The 24,766-nt window shown below is 34.7% G+C and overlaps 1 protein-coding gene across 3 annotated transcripts in view; it reads left to right on the forward strand.

Moving 5' to 3' along the window:
- Positions 1 to 200: 200 nt before the first annotated feature.
- The window catches only part of LOC115440977 (protein muscleblind), a 253,444-nt gene continuing 228,878 nt past the window's right edge, over positions 201 to 24,766 (forward strand). Inside the window, exon 1 of one of the 3 annotated variants that reach the window (XM_037441982.1) lies at positions 201 to 390. The gene's annotated coding sequence lies outside the window, so the exon portion shown is untranslated. Of the gene's footprint in view, positions 391 to 695; positions 940 to 24,766 lie in introns of those variants that run through there. The other 2 variants (XM_037441980.1, XM_037441983.1) reach the window with 2 other exon arrangements.

The following is a 24,766-nucleotide window of genomic DNA, read 5'->3' on the forward strand; positions in this document are numbered from 1 at the left end:
AATTATTTTTTAACATATTAAATAAATTTACATTCGATATACAATATTTGTATGAAAACGGACCAAAAAATTAATAGAATGTGCTATTCTATTTTTTTAGGGAATTGTAACAAACAACAATCTTAGTTGACTAGGAGAAACAAAACGTTTACATGTCTAATTGATAAAGAAACATCGACGGGTAGATTATAAAAATGTTGAAGTTTCTATATTAGTTGTAGGTTAGTACAACACAAAAGCCATTATAAAATGTTATTATAATATTTAAATCGAATTACAATTATAATTTAGTATCATTGAAGTATTACAAAGTGTATAATCGTTTTATTTTATGTGAAATATTGTGAGACTGTGTTATGGTTGTTGCTGACTCTTCGTGCTGTGCTGTGTGTAAGTACCTCTGCTTCGTGTGTAGGGAACTCCCCTGACACCTGGTTTGGACATTTCCAAATTACATTGTACATGTGTTTTGGTGTTGCATGAAAGTTTAAAAGTGCAAATCGGCAATAGTAAAGTTTGAAGTGTAAGTTAACATTGTTGAGGAGTCGAGTGGATGGCGGCGGCGGCGGCGGCGGCGGCGGCGCGGCGCGGCGCGGCGGCGTCACCGGCGTCGTCGGAGGCGTTCCCCGGCGGGCCAATGGCGCGCCCACCCGCCCGCCGCCCCCGACACCGCTGCCAGTACACCCAGCTCGCCAGTAGGTTTGTGTCCTTTTGGCTGACCGCATGACTCCGTATCTCGCTTCGTCGCTGTACTCGTTGTAACCTGTGTACGTGCAGCACGCGCTTCACCTTGTCCCACACGGCAGACGCCCGCTTCGAAACGCTCGCTTCATACTCGCCCAAGTTTGTGAACTGTTCCAACAAAGTTGAGAAACTTTCTAAAGTGGGGAAGCAGTGAAGAGACAGTGCAGGTGGCGTGCAGCGCGGCGACACTGGCAGGTACTGTGTCCACGCTGCCGTCCCGCGCCCACCTCCGCGCCTCCCGACCCACTCCCCCGTACCGCCTACGAGGCTCTTATCAAACCCTTATCTAGCACGCTCCCAACCATCATCACACGAACATCTTCCAACCCCTACATTTTCACATTGTGTTGTCACATAATTTTGTGGCTGTATGATGATTTATAACATTGTCAATGTTTTGATGTAAATATGTACTGTTTGTTATAATTATAATTAGCTGTATTGTCATCGTATGTATGTTATTCACATGAAACTCATTTCTGATTACCAAAAACACGTATAAGTTAGTAAAAATGTTATCACAACAACTGGATCGTTATTATTCCCGGAGAAAGCAGGTAATAAACATAACAGAAATTCGATATCTATTACGGATAAGCCGACTACGGATAATCCAAACAACAAATACAAACTTGCCGTAAAATCAAACTAACGGTGCACATTCACCGTATTTTCCTCAAAGAAATTACAGCGATACTACGAAAATCCAATCGCATTAAAACGACGGAAAAATAAAAGGGTAGCTAGAAATACAAGATTCCCCGAATAAACATAACAATTTCCGCTTCATCGCCTCTGAACGTAGCCAGACAAATTAAAGAACATTTTTCTCTACGAGCCCTCGCTCCCACTTAGTGCCTCCGCTGGCTCCATAAAACTTAACTACACGCCGTAACCGCGACTAATTATTAGGGTGGGTTTACATAACGTATTTATGAGCACGAGATTTAACGTCAACGCTGCGATCTCGGGTGGTCTGTTACCGCCCCATTAAAAAGTTGTCCTCTGCGGACGCGTAAATAACGTAAATATGAGCCGCGGTGCCGAGCCCCGCGCCACACCGAGCCGACAAATGACCGAGCCTCTGCCATTGCCACTGTCCTTGCTAGCGTTCGACGATTACCTTTCGTTTTTACATATTCAACACTGTTTATTTTTATTTTGTTCAGCATTTGTTTATTTACGTTTCCATCAATTTGAAAATTATGCGATGTAATTTACAGGTAATTATATAAATATGGTAATGGCAATCGATATTAATGTTATGTCTTAATCAACCATAATGAACCATAAAAACAGTTATGCTAAGGCAAAGTACCAAATTGATGCTAGAGTTAATAGGATAAGCCAATAGAGTGAAGTTCGCTCGGTGAGATTGCGTCCGGGTGGCATTTGACAACGCGGCGACCCACGAAAAGACGTTACTTTCAAACTTTTGATGTTTACACAGACGATCATCCGCGCGCTAATTTTTATATTTACGACAGTTTGTGTTATAAGAAAAACTTATCTATCACCCTAAAGTTTGAATTGGTCTTTGTACTCCCTTTATTTTACACAACAGAAATTAATTGATGTGGGGTTGAACGTGGTACGTACAACCTTCACCCTCTGTAAAGGTTAGTTTCACTATCAGCTTAGCCAAGTTTAAATCGGCATTTATAAAATAAAGTCGGGTTCATATTTTAAAGTGACAGGATGCATTTTAAATCTTGAATCAGTGTACACTCGCTCTAATGGTTAAGTATAATGGCCATAAAAAAGTTCCAGTTTATTTAAGTAAGGAAAATTATATCCTTCCATTTTTTTTTAAATATACGTTGATATATATAAAAACATTAAAATTAAAATAAAGCCTTGTTTAGTTATTGAAAAATATGAGAATCTGGGTTCAATCCCAAGATTAAGTAATCCACATTTGTGTAAGTTATTTTATTACGATTCAATGTGAGTCGGAAATTGAAAGGTCGGCATATCTAGACCCAATGGGAACAACTATAAATGCGATAAGTTGTAAAGGGATACGTCTCATGCAGGATCGCAGGCGCATCATACGTGATGTTTATAAAAAAATATATTTGTCATCAGCAATAAGAAATAGTGATTAGTGAAAATATTGATTAATACCTTTAAAAGATAGTTTTTATATTAATTATTGATTCAAAATATAATAAAACTGCTTATAAGAATTGTAATTGATTAAAAAAACGATATTTAAATGCTAAAACTTTTATAAAATTGATACGCGGGAAAATATTTAGCACTCAATATTTTGACTTTATTAAATGTTATTATTGCAAATAAAGATATTTATCCATTAACTAAATAACCAATATACTATTTTTTCTTTCGTGAAAATTATAATTAAAGAGCTAAAGATACAACACTCTAAATATATATTCATAAGGCTCATAATAATAATTAAAGCTAAGCTAAAAAGTGCAAAAACAATGTATAGTAGGAATAAGTAGGTTAGCTGACGGGACGTAACGGCGCCAGACTGTCTGGACTTATATACATAACTGGGAAAATAAGTTAATTCCACTAAAGTATTGCTGATATTCTTATGTTACATTTCGATATTACCTCGTTGATTATACGAGACTTCGTCCAGAAATTACAACTATTTGTGAATATTATACCACTTTTTTATGCTGAGATATTTGGAACATATTTCAGAACGGTTATATGTTATTTTGATATTTTATTTTCTTTTCGTAGTATGTTAATCAATGGAGGCCATAAGCGCATTTCTGCGTAAATTGAATCGGTGTTGTAAATACGTTTTCATTTTTCAAATGGAATATTTCGTCTCTACTGGTCTAGTGATACAAAGACTAGTAAATCTGTTTGTTCTTGGGTTCAAATCCGCAAAATTGGATACAATTTTAAAATCATATACTATGTACTCACAGTTACCCAAAACTTTAGATTTCATTTAAACTATCTTGAAGTAAGAAAAAATGCTCTACCAATCACTTTACGAACACAGGCGTAAGTTTACGTTACTTTAAAATATATCTAACGTTGGTGTTTTGCAAACAACAACGAGTACACTCTAGAACGTACACTTTTATTGTTGCAAAATGGTTTTCTGAGATGTATTACTTTAGTATCATGACTTTAAAGTACTTCCGATATCCATATTGTACGAACTATTTATATTTTATGAGAGCATGCTCTGAGAAATCTTTCGCGTTAAAGTGCTGCAAGCTTATACTAATGTAGACTTAACTTCACAGAGAATTTTAGAATATTTGTCATTGATCTGAGTTAAAATCACTTTTATTGTTTACTTTTAATGCTAAATATTGAATTATATTGAAATCCGTAAAATAATGTTCTCGAAAAAAATGCTAAAAAGAACTGAACTTTAAAATTATGTATAAAAACGCAATTATCTTAGATTTTAAAATAACACCATTAAAACATAATAATCTCTTGATAAAAAAAAATCAATTCCTTAATACGTAATTGGATACCTTTGATCTGTCAATTACTCGTGGTATAGTCTATCCTAAATAAACAAAACGTTAAGTCGCCCTGGAATATAAGGAACCCTTATATTTTACTGGTTTACGGCGTATCGCGATAAGCCTTATTTTGTTTTCTTAGCCGGCGCTTAGCGTAAAATATTATTTCAAGGGTGTACGTAGTTTTAACCGAGATATTCAGTAAGAAAGGAAGACGAGCGATTTAATTGTAAGAAATGTGAACGTTTACTTTATGTAGTTTTTTATAGGGTTGAATTTCTAATATAAAAACATAAAACCAAAGTAAAAATATAGCCACTGCTTTACAACCTCATACATAAGATATACATTTGTAAACCATTTTTTAAGAACTATACAAAATCTACAATGTTAATTAAACTACAATTAATTCCAATACACTTAGCCTTAACATAAGAGCTAGTCGCCACGGGTGGTGAATACATCACTGAAACTATTTTCAACATAATTAACTGAGGAAAGCATATAATAAAAGTCTTTTTTATATATTTTCGAGGAATTTTATCATAATAAATTATGAAGGAGTAAACAGCGGTGCAACTGGTGCGTCCTTGGTTCATTGAACTTATTTTCCAACAAGTGTTGGCGCTATATCATTATGTCATGTTCGAATGATTTTCCAATCGATAAACAAAAAATTGAATACTTTAGACCTAGATGCCTTAGCGGTCCAACCTAAGATCTTAATTTAGTTTTTATAGGTTGTCTGTCAAAAAACCCAATAATTTGGCTCTGAAAATGTCCCTCTATTCAATTTCTTAAGGTCTAAGAAGAGCTTTATTTCTCTTACTTTACATAATTCACTTACTGAGAAACAATGTTTAAAACTAAGATTATTATTTAGAGCGCACAAAAGTACTAACAGTATACTACTAACATAGTACTAATAGAATATAATAACAGAAATGTGGGTAAACAAACAATAATTAGACAGTAAGAAACTCGATCATAGTCAGGCTGAATGAGTGCATGATTCGATTTTACTGGATGAGGTATTGATGGCATAGTGTTTTTTTCCCTTGTTGTGTTTCTTCACGATGACATTGCACACATAAGGGTGGGTAGTGTGCATCCTGGGCACCCGCTATTCGCCTGAGTGTTCCGCCCCAAGATGTAGCAGGGAGCGACCGTATCTCGACTCAGGGATTCGGATGGCATTTTTTTTAATTAATGGCGACATTACTCCTATGTTATTTATTCTACAAAACATTAGTACCTACATTTTATATTTACTACGAATGTTAAATGCTGTTCCTAAACATAAACAAAATTTATTTCGTAATAATATTATGGGCTTAATTTTCACGTATATAATACCTATAATCCACACACACACACACACACAAACACATACACACATCACGCTTTTATCCCCGAATGGGTAAGCAGAGGCAACTGAGGCACCCACTTTCCGCCAAATGTGTTCCATCCCATGTGATGGGGGCACACCTATCGTCATATCGGGCATAAATTCCAGACTCCGACCTGATACTGACCAGAAAACCCAACATCAACTATAATCTATTACCAATATTTTCGTAATTTTGCTATAATAGCGTAATTGTATTTCTACAGCGTTTTTATAATAGTTACGAACTAGAATTAGGGTCGTCCACGTCAGTTAATCGACAAATGGTGCTCGCCAGACCGGTTTATCGAGATGTCAATAAATCTGAACCTAAGCGCAGAACACACTGTTCTTACATCCAACAATTTCACGCCATAGCATTCGAGTACAACGCTCCGGAATTTGAGGACTTTCCCAACCGACAGACAAATTACCCGTGCAAACTCGATAATCGACTACTAGTTTTGTTTACAAAATGACTTTCATTAGCCTTGTACTATTCCGTTCGATACAATTTATATTCCATATAAAAATATACGCGTGTTCTATTTCAATCGTTCCGCTTTAATAGAATTTTAATTTCAATTTCACACACAGTGGCGTGCGCGGATTACGACACCGATTTCGAGTCGAGTCGAGTGAATTTTTCCGATCGGCTCGACAACTCTACCGTAGAAATTTTGATGGGCTGTTATTACACAGTCCGTTTCAAACGTATTGTATGCGAATGTTCGCTACGAAAATAGCAATATTTCGCATTTCATGTGAAAACTATAAACTTTTCTTGCTTTTTTGCACACGTTATGTATCATAAAGGAATGGTTTTATCTAGTATACACACTTGGATCCATAAATGAATCACAATTATTGTAAAGACAAATCTCTCGTGTTTTTGTTGATAGATAAGCCGACTTTACCACGTATAGTTATTTTGTTCAATATAAATTTATTAATATATCAACAAACTCGAATCAAGAATGGTGTGAGGGTGAGAACATTGTGCATTATATTTGGAACAGAAGACGCGATGTGACATTTTCGGCTCATTATCATCTTAGTACCTGCAGCCGTAAGGCCGGCACGAGTCGGCGGTGCGATTAGGAGACGCGACACGTTACCTCGTCTGCACGCCGGATAATAGGGATGCACTCACCTGAAAATGCGGCGGGCCTGTTTTATATTTCATAGCCGTGCCCTGCTGTGGCCAGCGCATCCAATTAACTTCAGTTGTCCGCCGCATCGTTTGTAATGTACGGTGAAATATCGAGGGCTTGATGAGTGCCCGCCTGCCACTGCACACGCCCGGCCTGTCTTTATGACCTACATGCTTATACAGTGCGATGAAATGGGCCGAGTTATGTATATGCTTTTATTATGAGAAGTCAGTGTTGGTAATTAAAATTGCGGAATTATTCCCGACAATAAACGGCCTGTTTGATGTTACGCTCTTTCGTATGACGTTTATGCGAAAACTGAAAATTGTGTACGACAATAATGCTTTTACAATTACGTTTATATGTGTTCTTTGTTTGTTTACTTTACGGCAAGTAAATATTGTGGGGAAATTATGATTTGATACTTGAAATGTCCCATTTAAATCTTATGGCACTAGTAAATATTAGGCAGCACTTTTCTTAGCTAAAAAAATCCACGTAAGACCGAAATAAGGGTTTGCCCTTATTTCGGCTATTCGCGCTTGTAATCTTTTTGAAAATTAACAATGTATTTAAAAATTATTCAGGAAAAATTTAAACAGAAATTCCTTCCCTAATATAATGCTTCACCTGACCTAGATGTTTTTGCTGGTATACTTTGGTAAAAATACAAATATTTTTTGTACAATATAAGTTCGCCTCGAAATTGAGCAATCGATTTTTGTATCTCTGCCAATTTTCAGTCGATAAATTTAATAGTTTTTGAGAGAAACTCAAACACAATAAAGTCTTGGGAGTGTAGCGATCCGTTTAAGAACTCTCGGACTTAAGTGTCAAGCCTAAGAGCACTACAAAGAATGACCCGAGTTTAGTTTTTAAAACCGATTTCTACAATAAAAATTGATCGATAACTTTTCAAAGCCGTCCCAAAACAAAGCAGTATAACACATATAAATAATACCAATTATTCCTAAAAACACACATGAGTTAACTCTAAACATTGCAGTGTTAGCTCTTAGTGATTTGTTGGCCAGTGTATAGAGTTGCATGCCATCAATCCGTAAGTGAATCGTGCAACCGGCACGTCGCAGATGCAACTGATATCACCTGACTGTGTCGTTTGTATCCGTCAGGCGAGGATTGGGCCCCGTATATACCCACGTCAAAACGACACTGCGAGTTTAGCTTACGAATTTCCGATATTGGATACCGTAAAATACCGCAAGTTCGCAAACTTGATTTCAAGATATTGCAACGTTTGGGCTAATGCTTCCAGCCTGTATCCGTGTATAAATATTTTATTGAAGAAATATTGACTGGCGTTGAGTTTGAAATTAAATTAATACTGGTGAATAAATATCTGGTCAAATTCATGCCGTAATCGCTTGTCGGTATTAAATTGTCACCTGTGACCTAGTGGTCAGAACGATCTACTGTTCCAATTGATTTAATACTAAACTTTTATGATTAATTAGTTTTTGCACGCAAATAAACACGTAGGGATAAAGGAACTTCTTATTAAAGAAAACGTTTTACATTCAAAGTAGTTCCAGAGATCAATGTGTTAAAATATTTGTTTTTCGAAAAGAAACAATTCTAATATTTATACATTTTCATTTATCTATTAGAGTCTATAATATAAACGATCCGCGACTGAGTTGATTTGACGTTGGAGATCTAGATTAGTGAGGCGCCAAAGCCCAGACAACTAAAATGTTCCATGAGACGGTGCCATATTCCAAATATTTTACATCTCCAAAAACCCTGACAAAATGTGCAATAAAATACAATTCAATTAATATTTATTTCATATTCACATCACGTCAAATATTGTCAGAGCCGTAACAACCAACATTTTTTATTCATAAAACTTTAATATAGACTAAATGATATTTGAACAAGTATTATACCATTAGTCAACAGTCCAAGCTTTAAAGCTTCTTGCTTCTAGTTTCATCGAACTTTCTCTTTGTCTCCGAATGGAAAGCGGATTGGAATCGCATGGCCTGCTATCTGTATAGTGCTTTATTGGTACTAGAATTTCAAATTTGAGCCTTCATTGATTAGCGTACGTCACTGAACTACTTTTGTTTTGAATTTTTATTTTATTTGTTCTTTGTGGATGTTCGCTCATAAAGTTTTTAGATTAACAGAATTTGATATATTCTTAATCTTTTTAGGTGCATCATTAGTTACTAAAGAATTATGATTGATAAAACCTAACCAATCAGCAGTCAACTATGCTAGCTACTACTACTGGCTTTTAGATGTCCTTCCCATGATTCTGTACTAGCATAATATTATGCTTTGGCTATCATTGTGGCAAGCTCAATAAATATCTCTTAGCCCATGCCCATTGTTTAAATACTCATTTTATCCATGAGTTTCTGTGAGAGTGGCGACCATTATTATATTTTTCAATACAGCTATGTCGTAATGACCCCACTGCATTTGATTACAAGTGAAGAAGTGAAGTAGAATATAGTTAGAGTGTCGACTGACGAGAGTTGATTACCCCTCAACCGTCGACACAATCATGCCGGCCTGTTTGAAACCGGATATACACAGGTAAATGTCTTAACACGACATACTTCGTAGGCAGTGGCCATAGTGATGGCAGTTACATTTTGTGTACGGTGGTCGCTATCGAGGCCAAAATACCTATCCAACCACCAGCAATTAAGTCATAGAAAGGACTAGACCTAATTTCTACTGTCGCTCTCTGACATCAACCCGCTCTGACGCATACAGTCCTACGCGAATCGACAGAACACCACGACCTATCACATATGATCACCCACAATAGTTAATTTAATCTCTTTCAACTAAAATTAATAATGATAAAATAATTGCAAAATTCAGTTCACTAGAAATGGACACTTATATTTGGTTTCCGCTCAATTTGTTGGAGTTTGTAAAACAAACAGTGATGGTGGAGGTGCGATACGGTTACGTTGCGGTTTCCCATTTTGTATGATTAACGTACGCAGTAATTTTCCGCCCTGTTTGAACTTTGATAATATCCGAGCTCCTGATCAGCTGTGTTATATAATTAACACTATGGTTTTTGTTAAAAATAATTGTTCAGCGTTGACGTTTATTCCTCATGTATGCTATAATCGTCATTGGAAAATATTTATACAAATTTACGTTTTTGTAAAATAAGACAGATTAGAGTTTTACGATTAGTAGAATTTTTCATGTTAGGTATAAGTTAGATACCTACTAATATTAATAACACCTTTACGTTGTTATGCCTAAGTAATAATGGTTTCTTTCGCTTGATAATTCTAACGCTAGCCCATAAACAATGAATAATCACGAGTACTGTTGCATTAAAAACTGCACATTAATACACTGAGCCCGTCATAATACAAATAGACAGTCAGTTGCCCCGTTACTACATTGACTATGAACTTACGGGGCTAACTAAATATGTTAGTTATACAAACTGTAAAAAGTCCTTGGAAACTACCTTGACGGCAAAACTAAACAAGATTAAACTAAGTAGAAAAAATTTAGATTATACAGTTACGTATCAAGCGGAACTTTGATTGAAACTCGAACACACGGCAGAGTATATTAAGTTGGCGCATATCGCATGAAAACCATGAGCCAATTTAATAACTCGGCTAGAAACTAATAGAGAACTTAACGACGTACCATATCAAAGGACCAATATATTTTGTTTACATAAAGACGTTAGGTTGCGAAGCCCGGCACGGCGGAGTTCCGCAACTAAGTATCCAGGAAACCGAGGCATAACGCGAACATTTTTCATAAAGCTATTACACATACTTGATACAAAATTTGTGAAGGCGCCGCCGCGACCGCATTAAATGTTGATTAGAAAATCCTCAGCGGAGAAGCTTTTTTAAATCTCATATTGCTTAACTTTTTAACTTAAATTAAATATGCATTTCGGTATTTTGCCTTTCATATATTTGTTGTTAATTTATTTGATGTACTAAAGAATTGCTTTTGCTGGAGTAGAACATCTATAATTAGAAAATAATATTAAGTAACTCCAATTATTAACAACATAAGACCCTTTTTCTTATACAGAGGGGAAATATTTATTCTTTATCGCTTAATCCATGATTTGTACATATCTCCTTTCTTGCGAGCAATATGATATTAATTAAATTAATGTCAAAAAGTTAAGAGAATGTTTGTAAAGATCAATAAACAGATTATGTGCTCGGCGAAAACGTAACTTGTATTAGAATTCGTAGTGGGAACGTACATTCATCGAATGTGTTAAGAGATTGGTTTTTATACCATTTAGGTTACTAACGAGATTAAAATTTTATTTAACTGCAAGCAAAGAAGTTTTTTAGCGATTTTACTTCGTAAATTTAATATTTGTGCAAAACATTTTATTTATTTCTACATTTTTAAAACGTTTTTAATTAAATAATATTACAATCGAATCATCAAATATCATAGGTTTTAATAAACAATTAATTGTCTATTAGTCCGAAGGTGTGATGATGCGCAAGCGCCGACGCACGACGCAGCACAAGATTGAATCTCAATCGTATTTTTCAAACCGTAGTGTAGAACTATGTACACATTCTCTTACCTTGCAACGCAGGTGTGTGAAATTTTATACAATGGCATTTAATTTTTAAACTCATTTTTTTTGTATTAAGTTGTTAAATATGTGTCTCAAAATTCTACGTAAATAATCTGACCAATCTAAGTAAACTCAACGTGTAATAATGCGCTAACACAGTGTCATTAGTCTACATTAATGGTATAATAACATAATGATGTATTATCATAATAAAAATTATATTATCATTTCAACAATGATATACCTATAATCATTCAATTTCGCATAAAATATTCTAAGAACTAACATCAAAACTCGCCATTGAATCTTTGAAACGTACAAAAAATGTTTTATATTATTTATCATACTTCAAACACACTTTGTATGAATTGGGCATCGTTTACACGACCTTGGCTTCAAAAGGCCTTTCCGCTCCCAACTGAGCCATTATTTTTTTATATGGATTTTATTACTGTTTCACTATGAACTGTAAAATAATTTTTAATAACTTCGGACTTATTAGTCATGAAGTAAGTCTAGTTGTGTTGTTATTCGTAATTAAATGTCATCAGGAAATGGAATATTTATGAGGAATAATTTTGATAAAAACAAAACAATGATAAACAAAGTTTTGTTGGAAATTATATTGAACAATATATTACTTAATTACTATAATATATGGCATTGATAATTCTCTAAACTAAATTGATTAAGATATCTAGGATGGAATATATCGGTTACACGAGCTGTATTGAGACATACATATTAATATCATGTGTGAAACGACGTGACATAATAATATAGTGGCATCTTTATTTACCATAATACAATGAGTACTTTAGAAACTGTAAGCTTTGCCATGGGGGAATATAATGCCCAGACTTATAGCTACAATAACAACCATTCTATAACTTTGTCGTAGTCAGCTAATGAAGTCTGTTTTTCATTATTTTATTAAGTTTCCCGCGTTTTTATTTTGCCAGTATTTCGTAGCAGTGTTTCGTGTAATCAACGAATCCTTGCGAGTAGTTTTCTTATTTTTCATAAATTATTGTTTCCTTTCTCAAAGACATAATTCAATATCGAGAAGCGAGTGTACCGTTTCAGCCGTCTGTTTGTTTATCCCGGCTTGATTACAGAGTACGCGCTCGGATCGCGCGTTCATAAGCCTTGTAATCAACCCCCAATCGATAACAAACATTGTTCACAAAACACATTAGTGGCTAAGTATTTTGGAATTGCTTCGTCATTGATTTTTATGTGTTCTTTTGTTCGGATATTGGTTGCGTGGATTTGAATGTAGTCAATTATTCTGCTCCAATACAGTTTATTGTCCGAATGACGCGAATGCGCCGGGAAATTGTTGACTGCAGGGAAATTGTTGACGCGGGACGAAAAGTCACGTTCTTCAGGAATCGTGCCATACATTAAGAATTAGCGCTGAAACTTAAAGCACAGTGGTTGGATGCAAACATTTCAATCTGAAAGCGGAGTTTCGACTCTTGGCCTTTACAAATTATAGTTCAAGATGTTTAAATTGATGGCTGGTTTAGTGTATTAAAGATAGTTCAGTTAATCCGTATGTTTAATTTAAACCGTATATTTATTTTTATATAAAAAAATGAAGTCATTAATATTCACCTCATTAACAGCAAACGTTTTTACCATTTACTAAGTTTTAAAACACAAGATCAATTACAGAATAATAATATCCTAAAATATTTCTAATACATCCCTGTGTAAAATTTTTAGCTAACCATTTAGCAGTCCATTATTACACTAATTTGCATAAAGTACTTTAAGTAAAAACCATTAAGTATCAGAATAACGTTTGGGATTATGAAAGTCGAGTTACTTTAATAGGTGTTACATTACTAATTATGGTAAAGCCGATACCGCCAATTAATTAAGAACTTTATCCGTTTATAATCCTATCGGCGTCCAAGTTAATTGAGCAACAAGTATTTGTATTTACTTCGCCTTACATCGAAGAATATGTTGTACTCATGTTAACTGTATATATTTGGCCGTCGCGACTTCGAAATTTCAAATTTCGAATTTCATGACTTTTTAAAGGTAAATTTTATATTTTTGCAGCAATCATGCTGTAATGAATCTTATAAAATGAACTGGTCATAGTGTATGATGAATACTCGTAGCTTAAATATAGTGAAAATTGTTTTTTTTTTTTTTTGCAAATTAAATTAAATTGTGTTTTGTGTTACCTCATCGATAGTTTCCTAATGTATAATTATGCCAACTTTTGTGACAAATTTGTTAATAGTAATAGTAGTAACAAGTGTTGGGAGAACTATGATGTAAATAGAAAATTAAGATGGGTCCCTCCCTACCAGAATTTTAAAAGAAGGAAGCAAAGGAGAAACGAGGTCAAAACAATAATCACACGACAAAAGTAACTCATGCTTTGCTAGCCTTTGCTGACATTATCAAACTTTTCGGAAACTAGTAAAATACGTCAGAATTCCTCGAAAATGGTTTATTCATATTCGCAACAAACAGTACTAATAAAATGTTATTCCCGTTATTCTTTTCATTTCACTGGAAACAATTTTCAAATGAGATTCGTCTACGTTAGAAATTCAGTTTCAGTTTGAGTAAAATGAACGCCGAATAAAAATGGAACAGTGGCGGTGTATTATATAAGTTTAAAGCATACGATTCCAAGCTAATAAAGAATATTTGATGGAGTGGTTATAGCTAGGATTAGTTTTTGGTCGCGGCTACGCTGAATTTTAGCCTTTATTACACAAGCATAGTGTAGCTGTCTTTGTCAGAATATTATAATTTTTATAAAGGATTCAAAAGTTCAAGATATACAAAAAGACTTCGAAATTGTAATCCTATAAAGTAATTTTTGTAAAATGATGTCAGCAGCTGCAACATTAGTCTTTCTGTACCTAGTTATATCCAAAAAAATTATTGTCATTTACTTACCCGTACCAACAATTTTAAATTCAAGACATCCGCATACGCATACTGAAAAATAAACAGAAACTTATAAGGAAGAGAAATATTTTCGTAACTTTCCTAAAGACATGTTACAAAAATATTCCTTTTGGTTTCGACGCAGGCGGGTAATTAAAAAAGCTCGCGTCAAAATTCCCGCAAGGGTGTAGTTAGAGCCACTCCAAACGTCAACCGCTCTTATCTAAGTAATCAGGTTTAAAATTCATGGAGTCACAGAGTTTCCATTTACCTTTAGAGGTTTTTCATAGCCGTGCGTGTGATAGATCATTTATAAAGTATTAACATGTTACACCCTGTGTAAATGCGCAATCAGTCTGCCGTTGAATTGACAAAGAAGGTGATAATAATACTGGAATAAATTAATTGTGTTGTGATAGAGTGATGTGAGTACGAATACTGGTGGTAGATCTGTCATTTGTGATGGTCCGCCTAGGTAGGTAACACCGCAATGTCTATTTCTGCCGCCAAGCAACAGTGTGTAGTCACTGTTTATTCCGATCTAAAGGATATTGAAGCTGGACTGGACATAATAAGACTTAACATCTCATGTCTCATGATGGCGAGCGCAGTGGAATACCAACAATACATTGTAATTCCAGCTATTGGATGGTGTTTCTACTATTAATGTGCGGTCGTATTGCTTACCACCAGGCGAACGGCAAGCTCTTCTCGTCATTCAAAGCATAAAAAAAAGGTCTATGGGATGCAAACCCGTCTTCAGTAACTATTTTATTTTTTATAGTACCGCTCCAGTTACAATTAAAATTAAAATTAAAAGGTGAATTAGAAACAACAAAAATTCGGCTAATGTTACCCATCAATATTAGTAGAGCCGTAGCAGTTCGTAACGCACTTTTCTACGCGTGATGCAGAAACGTTTTGACTAAGTTTTACGACCGGTCTCATGCTTGATGTCGACCCTCTCCGAGGGATTCAATATCCGACAAATAGTGTTATAAAAAAAGCATCAGAGTAAAATTAATTTCATATTTTATTATTTTCAAATAAAAAATATATTATTGACTTAAATTACATTTGTGAAAATAAAAATAAATTTATATTTTACTTTGCTTTAAAAATAATAATCATGAAATAAACGAAGGTGAAAGTAATTTATTTTATTTCAAAATACTTTATCGTAATAAGTGAATGGACACATTATTTTTTTACAACTTCTTATAAGGTTTGTTTTCTCCATCGTAATAATATTTTTATAGTCGTATAAAACTTAAGTAAAACCCGTTAATACTATACCTACTTTGTATTCTGCTGTATAGAAAACATATTCACTTGGAATTTGTTATTTGGGTGTTTTTAAATTGTCTATTATAGAAAAATATATAATATATAATAATTTAAAAAATCCTTTTTCCAAACTATAAAGCGTCGCGCTCTCTACAGTTGCTCATACAATTGCTTAAACAACTTCTGTAATTGAAATAAAACTATTTTACGAATGTTTTTATATTATAATTTTCTCCTGAGTTTTCGAAGGCTTTGCAGCCTTCATGGTCACGGGGACTGAAGTGTTTGTCAAAGTTACAATATCTACCTACAATTTATAATGATAAAAAAATGACTTTTCGGACGACCAACACCTCAGCCCCTCCCCTCCCCCGTGACTATGAAGGCTGTAAGGTCTTCGAAACGTCGAGAGAGAATTAGACTATAAAAAATCGTGATAAAATCCGTAAAGTAGTTTTATTTGAATATCTAACATTAGGGTAAAAATGTCCAAATACTTTCTTTTATTAGTTAATTATTGCGTTCCTAAATTATTCATAGGACTTAATGTTTTGATTGAGCTTTATTTATTTTAATAAACCATTTTAAATTTCCTATTTATTTGCAAAGAACAAGAATTGACATGGCCCTGTTACTTAATTTACTTTACTTTTAAGTGGGGCTCGTTATAACTCGCCCTTCATGACTTTATTCATCGGATGTCGACTCAAAATGTCAATTACATAATCTAATTTGGACGTTTAGGAAGACATGTTTCGGGGGAATTTTATTTATTCTTATCGTCAGAATGAGCAACGTTAACATTATGGTAATTTGTTAGAAATTACAACGCTGCGCCGTGTTGGTTAAATTGTACTTTTTTGGTAATTCTTTCAAGTTCGATGTGAGTTCGATGAAACATACTTTTCTCACTAATATTTTCTCGATAAATGATTGATACCGAGAGTGGAACTATCACCATACTGTAAACCAACAATTGTTATGGAATCCTAAGACGAAACCGATTTGCACCTCAAAAATTAAGAAACATTTCTTATAGTGACAAAAATGTGAAATAGAATATTAATAATATAATATTTTAGAATCACTACTCTTGCAGCTCATAAAAATACTTTAATAAGAATTATAATTAGTTATGCTCCACATCCGCACCAAACAAATTTTAAGAATTTTACATTGTGTTCACTTATTTTATAATTCAACACCCCAGAATAATTTACATAGGGATAGAAGATTATATTTTGTTATCAACCGCCACCAGTCAAGATTGTGGTTTTAATTTATTCGTAAATTATTGTATTTTCGGTCCATAATCCTAGTCTAATTTTACAGACACCTACGTAAATGTCGAAGAGGCATCTGTTGGATATATAACTTTTGTATTGGTGACTTACTTTATGTAACATACATATTTTTACTAGATCCTAGGGCAAATACGACAAAAAAATGTTTTAGAGCGTTCAATTTTAACAATGCTCTCGGCCGATTGAATTTTTATGCGTTTTATTTTCTGATCTGATATTTCAGGGGTCATTTAAATAGAATAAAATCTGTATACTGTTCACTTATAAGTTCCTGAAATCTTGTATGTATTAGTAGTGTTAACAATAAGTGGTGATAAGTGCCCGTCAAAAACATATACGTCATAGTAGCCCACGTAAGTGTGTCGCGTTCCGAGATCAGCCTGTGTATCCGGTTCCAACAGGCCGGCATAATTGTGTCGACTGCCGAAGAGTAATCATCTCTCGTCAGTCGACATTCTATTGGACGCCATTCCGCGTACCATCAGGTGCAAAGAGATCACTTTGCTATGCTCGTATAAAGAAAAAGAAAACAACAATTGAAAAGAATGTTAATATCTGATTTTGATTTCTTTATTTTTTGTTTCTCTACCTACGTTTTGTATCGAAATAAAAAACTTCACGGTATATGAGAAGTGATTTGTTGCAAATAGTTCCCATTCAATAAAGTTCCAAAGATCCGAGCTAGATACACCTTAAATTGTGATATTTCTTGTAAGAAAATGAAAGTGTTGCAAAACTTGTGAAAGGATAGCGTTGTTTTCTTTTCTTCCCGGAGTTTATCCGGGTCTTTGCCGACATATTAAACGCAATATGTGAAATACGTAGCCGAGATTATGTTACTTACAAAACTGTACATTATTATCATTTAATTTAACTTTTTGCATGGGAAAATAACATTACTATTGGGTATGTATGTAATAAATCATATTATGTGTATATCGATAAATTATATGTCATTATTTTTCGAAAATATCAAAGATACAACTAACAATGACCAAAATAAATGTAAGAAAACCAGTTTCGTTTCGGCTAATAATTTATAATCGACATAATTTTGAGAAAATTACGATACTTTATTATATTTACATGATTAGTAAACCTTACAGTTAATAAAGGTATTTGGACGAAAGAGACATATAAAAAAAATATTGCTCACTAGGAACGGAATAGCATTTAATTAATTAAGGTACTTTCAGAATGGATTCAACAATTTCAAAAGTCTATAATAACTTTCGAATCTTACAAACATTACCTCTTTACGCTTACAGTTTTCATTGTAGATTTATTTATCTTAAAGGCTATACGTTTTAAAACCCAATAAAAATAACATCAATAGTAATACACTCAGCAACTGCATATTAATGCAGATAAATTAACTGCGCGATGAGAACGCACTGAAAACGCTTATTAAAAAGCGTCTTCACCTACTTTAAAAAGTGTCCTGTGTTACATTTTCCCAGTATTTCATAAGTATCGTTGAAAAAGAAAACATTGCATCGCACGACATCAAATTAATTGCTTTTATCAGTAAACACATTTGAAATTACATTCTGAGTGCCGTTTGTAGTTAGTATTTGGACTAAATTCTCATTGCCGTACACAAGTTCGCGGTTACTCTGGTGTAATAAACATAGTTTCTGTACAGGTAACACGTAACACACACCGTCCGTTTGTTTAGTTAGCTTGAACAATACTTTCCTTTACTTACAACTCAAGTTGTGTTGCTGTGTATTTGGATGCATTATGCGGAATTATTTTAACAACCTGTCATTGTTCTATACAATGTTTTTGTTGACTATTAATTTTATTAGTCAGTATAAATGATATTGGAATAAATTCATATTAAAAGTTCGCAATATAATTATTAAATTATAATAGTGCAGGATAGCTTTTTTGGGAACGGAATGGAATGGACTGCCGAGACTCAGGTTCATAGGTTTGAAAATCACAACAAATAAAGAGGCTCTGACTTTTTGAAGTTATGTGTATTTTGTTCGGCTTTAATGTTGTAGGAAAACATCGTAAGGAAACCTACATACCTTAGACATTTTCCAGAAATTTTCATGTTATGAGTGTGGCAACACGCACCAAGGCTCCATACGAAGCCCTAAACCCTTTTATTAATAGAGAAGGCTAGTGATTTGCAGTGAAAAGTAAACAATTTTAATATTATTATAATAAAATTATGATATTCGATAGAAAATCTGAAATATTTTATAAATTAATTTGTTGAAACAAGCGTAAACATTAAAAATAATGGTTAAAAATGTTTATCGAAATCGAACCATATTAACTTACGTCTATTTAATTATAATCGTCAGGTTGTGGCTTTGGACTTCTTGGAAGAAAGATATACTAGCATTATTAATATACGTTTCCTCCGTCAATTAACCAAAATTGTACAAAGTAACTAGATCAACACAAAACTCTTTGTTCAGTAGCTACATATGAAATTACTCTACCATTAAAATTATTCTACCATGCTCCTGCCTCTAGTTGCAGAAAATCTAGATCTTCACAAACTTTATGCATATTATGCTTTAACAGTTTACTGAGGCAAAATTAGAAATCCATAAAAAGTTATAAATTAGAACTACTGTTTTAAGAGATGAAAAAATAACTTTGTAATATTCTTATCGAAATGGATTCTCTTATTATTAAAATACTAGGTTTGCGGGCGGCTTTCTCACGTGAAGAGCCTTTTCCGCTACAATATCCCTACATCACTTTACGACGTCAGCAGCAACTGCTTAAAATACAAATTTAAAATATTCTCCACAGGAGCAAATTAATGTCATAAAAAGTAACCTGTATGTTAATCTAGGTCACGGTCTATTAGACTGGCAAATTTTATTTAAATCCGTTCAGCGGTTACTGCTTTTACTTCTAACAAACATCCAAACATTTTCAAAAACATTCGCATTAATAATATTAGTGTAAAGTAAGCTATGATTAACACAATAAGAAATAAACTATATTAGATAGATAATTAATTTAAACAAATTTTAGTTATTCAAAAATTACCATGTTTAAAGTTTTACAAAACAGTGTGTCTCAAGGATTATGTCCTGGTTCTCGTGGTAGTGGAATCTCATAGATATCTCGTCGTAGATTCCATACACCGTTCGCTGTTATTCACAACATTTTACCTGTAAACGAGAGAGATTGCTTACTTAACTCGATGGCTCTTGTTTTTGTGACTTTAATAATGTTTTGAGATAATACTCCTTAAGACGGCAGATCATCTTGCCACATATAAAACGAAGTATCTTGAACTTAATTAGGACTTATTTGCTTTATGGAAGCACTTTGCTTTTAATCTTTATTTTTAAGTAGCGTACATTAATTTTGTTATGAGGTAAAGTTATGATCAAAATTGCACTTTTGGTCTAGTTTTTTTATCGTATAAGTAAACGTAATATGTATATAGGAGCAGGGTTTTCGAGTCCTACGATTCAATTCCAATGCATATATGAGTTAAAAAATACAAGAAATAGTTTTCATATGTGTAGTTCTACCATCGACGCATTAATGTCGTTATTGCACATATTAAAAACAATCGCATTTAACTAAAGAATTCAAAAAACAAGTTGCAATATCGCAGCACATTTGAACACGCCGTGAATGTTTTCATCACTATTACGCTGATGAGTTTTTCCTATCGGTAGCGTTAGACAAAGTGGAACAGCGAGACAATGGCGGATGACGCCGCGCCGGCTACGTGGCCGGCTGATTTACGCGAACGGCTGCTACACTAATTAACACGGAGATTAATTATTATTGCAAACCGGAGGCTGAGCTGAGCTAAAGCAGAACCTCCTTAATTTTGTGCCTTTCTGTCATAGTTCATGAATTAGTATTGTTATTGTAAATCGTTTTAAAGTAAAATGGTCATTGTGTTTCGTTGTGATCATGGGACATTATTATGGAAGGTGGTGGTAACTCAACCTTTATGATACAAATACATCAATTTATGTAAAAAATTGTCCTTAATGCACCTTTAGATAGACTAAGTGGCATTTGAACGAATAGAAAAAAAATTATCACATTTTTTGTATACATCAACTTATCTTTTCTTGGTTTTTATACCCACGTTATTTAATTGACTTTTCATTACATGCAATTAAACTCATAAAATTACTCAAGTTGATTAGATTAAAGCTTGAACAATGCCGATTTCACTTCATCAAACTGCATTAATTTATGTTTTATCAGTTTTAATTATGCAAAAATATTAAAACACAATTGTTAACGGCATTGTTTTTAACAAGAGTATTCTAACTCAACGTGGACGAAGCATTACGGTGGCGGGCGGTGTTTATCAGCCGGCGCGACGGAGCGACTGATTTTCATGTCGTATTCCTTATTCACGAGCCAAGTGCATAATAGATTCGTTCACCTGGAAATATCCGAATATATTTTGCTTGTGGGGTAAATATTTTCATCGAGCCGCGGTCAGTGCATCCAATTAATGCAGCCGCGTCGCAGTCTCACTACGCTTGTAAAAATGGCATATTTTCGACCGAATGAAAACACATTGTCCTGGCGGCTCGGTCGCCTGGGGCACTGTCCCGCCATAATTATGACATAAAGCCAGATAGTGTTGCGTTCAAAAAGATATCGTCCTCCCCACGTACAGATGAATTACACGCAACTTGTTATTGTACGCAATATATGGTTTCATTCGCTGAAACAGCGCGTGCCGTTAGTTTGTACACTGATTTTGGAATTATGGTTTGAAACCGGATTGCATTGTAAATTCCACGCAACTTGTCACTACAAAGATTTAGGATATGTACGCAGTAATTATTGGAGTACTTTCTATATATCTACACGTCGACAAGTTTTGATTAATGGTTTAGCGGGAACCTACCTGACTGATGTTGACCTAAGAGGGAAGTTAATACCACGGAAAATCCATTTATGAAACAGAGAAACTCGTATAAAGGACTGTCTAACCTGGAAATGAAAATCGACCTAACGTTTCAGGTGATTTTAACTGTCAGTAGACGTGTTGACATATACCAAAAGTTTGTGTGATTGTTTAGAACCTGACCGCTTTTTGGGATTAGGATGGGGGAACAGACTTTTATCCGTAAAATAAGTATGGCAACTTCATATCAAATAGGTAACATAAGAATTTGGCGGAATAATATTTGTTAATCATTGGCGTGTCACACCCCTCGGGCAGGCGACGCGTGTTTGAGTAGGCTCGTTATATTTGCGTTAGGCGTCGCCGAAGCCGTCGCCGACGCCGGCCGATGACGCCCCCACACGACCACTAATCATATTTTATGGTGTACGCTTAACTCAAACACTCGATTTGGATTAAATGGCGTACGGAAAAATGCGACGCACTTTCCTTTTATGAGCCGTAATTTTATGAGGTGAGGTGACGTCATCGTCTGTTTAGTGCCAGTTGACTGGAAAAACAAGATCTTGTTAATCAAAATAGTCGATAATAAATTCTTTAAGATACCTAATTTACAGTTATTATTCCAAGGAATTTTGATTCTTAATTAGTGAACCAGTCGTCGGTAAACTTAAAGCTTAATTTAATTTTTCCTAATTTCTTAATATTGTCTTACTAATCTTTTTTTGTTATAGTTTGAATTTATCTTCAAGTAATATGTAACTTCAATTGAAATATACTCGCCGATATCTATAAGACTCGTATGATAATGAACTAACAACACCACTATACATTTAAATTAGACTATACAATATGAAGAGACAAAGAAAACTTCTTACATTTATACAAATTACGTCTAATCTTAACTAGCAGTTCTCTCCCTCGGGTAATGCAGAGAGCAGACACACGTCGTACACAACTACACAATATGGTAGAGTGACGTCACGCATGCACACATCATGCGCCACGTGAGCGATAGCTTTAATATAGTCCCGTTGATTATCCAACGGAGCGGAAACGCCAAACGGTAATCTAGATTTAATACCACGGCTCATCGCAGCTCGCTCTGCCTACACTGTCCTTCCTACATGCTAGTTTGGACTTTAAACCTTAAACAAATGGTCATTGAAAGTTATTTGTTGGCTCTTAAGAGTTTGTTGTTGGTTTTTGATTAAGAGGAAAAATTATTGGTGATGTTTTTAGTTCAGTAGCAACTTATTTAATTACTTAAAAAGTAGGATATGTATGTTACAATTAAACGTATAATTATTATAATCGATAAAATTTTAATATTTTTAGACGTTAATATCATTTTTTCGGTAAATAAGCAGACTTTTAGAACGAGCAATATTCTTGAAATTTTAATGGTTTATGGTCCTGGACACCTGTATACAATGTATTTATGTCAGTATTTGTGCTTACAAGACCATCGCGTATTTTAAAAGCAACGATCGCAAAACCGTATACTATATACAGTAATCTTTATAAAACCGATCTCACACTCGGAGAGAAAACAAAAAATGCCGCTGACTGAAAAATACGCATGAATCATTTCCAAAAAGTAATTTAAAATCATTTTCAAACGCGCACAAAAACCTTGTGTCAGACGTAATAAAGCTGGGAATAGCATTCTAATGAATGATATTGGTCCTCCTATGGGATTACAAGTTAATCCTCTTCAAATGTAGCTAGGGACAGGCGGGTCGCGGGGCGGACAGTAGGTAATAAAATTCTTGCGTCACCACCGGACGGGCTGCGGGATCAACGTATTACCGCCTCATTTGCTTTGTTTTTAAAATTCCACCAGCATTTGCTCGAAATTACGTGGAATTAAACCCGGTGCTCCATAATAAAGAAGCGTAAAAGCCGTTTCGTTGCTATCGCGCGTTACACAATCGCCTTCTAAACTAGTTCCCGGAGCAACAACATTAATATATTTTATGCTGATTGCTACTTTATAATGGTAACAAACATTATTACTGTACAAAGTCTACAAAAGCAGCGGTTGATATCATTATTCTCCCCACAATGCTGAGCCGTTGCGCAGCTATATTTTCCTCTAGGAACTTCTAAGTAAACTAACATTTTTACGGATATTTCCTTGGCAATGTCAGTCTCCTTTGTTCTTTAGTCTGTACAATGGCATTACTTCACACCGTAAAACACACGTAATAGTTGACACTAGTAAAAGCTTTCGAGGTTGTAGCGAATAAAAAGAAAACAATATTACTGTTGTGGTTCGGGAGGCACATTAATATACATTTGGCTCGTACGGGGTGAGCACGGGGGCCGGGCCGGGGCGGGCTCGCATTTTCATCACAAATTGAGCTACAAAATAAAATTAGATGAACTTGTTTATTTCATTTATACGCACAAGTACAATGCGCATAATTAACTTTAGTTAACCATGTTAAGTACTTTAATGACAACACCTCATTTGGGGGTTTGCAGAATAAACACTGTGTAACCAATTTCAATACAAATGACGAATACAATATTCAATGAAGGGATTGTTCGCAATAAAGGGTATATAGTGGAAGAATAATTTGCTATTTGTTTTACCTCTATCGGGACACAATACTACGTTAATTATTTCGAATAACTGTGTTTTGCCAGGCGGGCAAACAGAGCCCCTTAATGAAGGCAACTAACTCTGGGCTGAACCGAAACGCTTTTTCATTTCGGCCTTAAAGGCGTAGGGTGTCGCAATACGCCTGTGAGTTTGCCAAAAACAAGCCCAATAACGGTCTCGCAAACAGTACAAATGATCCGTTAGTGACAAAACGACGCGGAGTCGTCCCTCTCAGGCGCGGGCGGCGCGGGCGGCGCGAGCGGCCCGGGCCGGAGCGAGACGGTGGCGTGACGAGCGCGACGGGGAACAAGACAGGTTATTATCTCCCAACGAGCCGAAACACGTCAAGACATCTCTGATATTTTCCACACGTCCGCGGGTATTCACTGGAGACTACAAACGAAAATTAGTTACTGAAGATTTCTTGTT

Source organism: Manduca sexta, chromosome 23 (assembly GCF_014839805.1).
Source record: "Manduca sexta isolate Smith_Timp_Sample1 chromosome 23, JHU_Msex_v1.0, whole genome shotgun sequence".
Taxonomy (NCBI): domain Eukaryota; kingdom Metazoa; phylum Arthropoda; class Insecta; order Lepidoptera; family Sphingidae; genus Manduca; species Manduca sexta.